Source organism: Wasmannia auropunctata, unplaced genomic scaffold, assembly GCF_000956235.1.
Source record: "Wasmannia auropunctata unplaced genomic scaffold, wasmannia.A_1.0 LD336074.1, whole genome shotgun sequence".
Lineage (NCBI taxonomy): Eukaryota > Metazoa > Arthropoda > Insecta > Hymenoptera > Formicidae > Wasmannia > Wasmannia auropunctata.
The window spans coordinates 4,933,159-4,934,249 of NW_012026816.1; positions in this window are offsets into that span (position 1 = coordinate 4,933,159).

Sequence of the window (1,091 nt, forward strand, 5' to 3'; positions counted from 1 at the left end):
GTTAGAACCCGCCTATAATAGCTACTATATATTATATTTTTTTTTTTAATGCAATGTTTTTTATTAATTGTTTCAAAAGATAATAATTTGTTTTATATAATTTCAACGTTGCAGCAACAATAAGAATTAATATAGAAAATTCAACATAGATTCAATGTTGCAGCAACATTAACAATCACTATAGAAAATTCAACATAGATTCAACGTTAAAAAAACCCATTCTCACTACACATTCAATATTGCAACGTCTCAGCAACGTTCTTTCAACGTCTGTGCTGTATGGGAAAGATATATACCAATGATACATCATGCGCGTCATGCGTGAAACGGAACGCAAGTAATACATGTAGTAATACATCAGTGACCATTATAGATGATGAAAACATAGTTACACGTTTGCTGCAAGAGAATAAAGATTTAAAATCTAGATTGAAAGCAGAAAGAAAACGAAATACATCCATAGAAGAAAGGAATTATGTTAACACTGTTCAAGAAAGTCTCCAAAAAATTGAGGAGAAAATGGAAAAAATGCAAGACAATTTTCAACAGAAATTGGACAATACAGGAAAAGTAAACTTGGAAAAATTCATAGAATTGGAAAAAAAATTAGCAAATGTGGAAGACTCGATAAGTAAATTTTCACAGCCATATCCACAGTATGGGCAACATTGGTTAAACAGTGCCCGAAAATAGAAATAATAAAAACTAATAAATTAACAATTTAAACAATATATTACCCGTACATTTATTATTAAATACAAGTAACGATAATAATAATTTATTAGAGTTTATACATAATATTTAAGATATAAAACATTAATCAAATAATTTATAATAAATTTTAATATTCAAGCACTTTTAGATTATGCAATATATATATAAGGTTAATTTTTAATTTATATTTTACTTATAATTAATAATTAATAATTTATATTTTATTCTATTTAATATTGTGTCACACAAATGTTTTAAAGACATCTACAAACATCTAAAATTTTTAAGACGTCTTGTAAATATCTTAAATTTAAGACATTGTCAATATTTGTGCATTTGGGTTATTACTGCAGTTTTACATCTAAAAATGCTTGCAT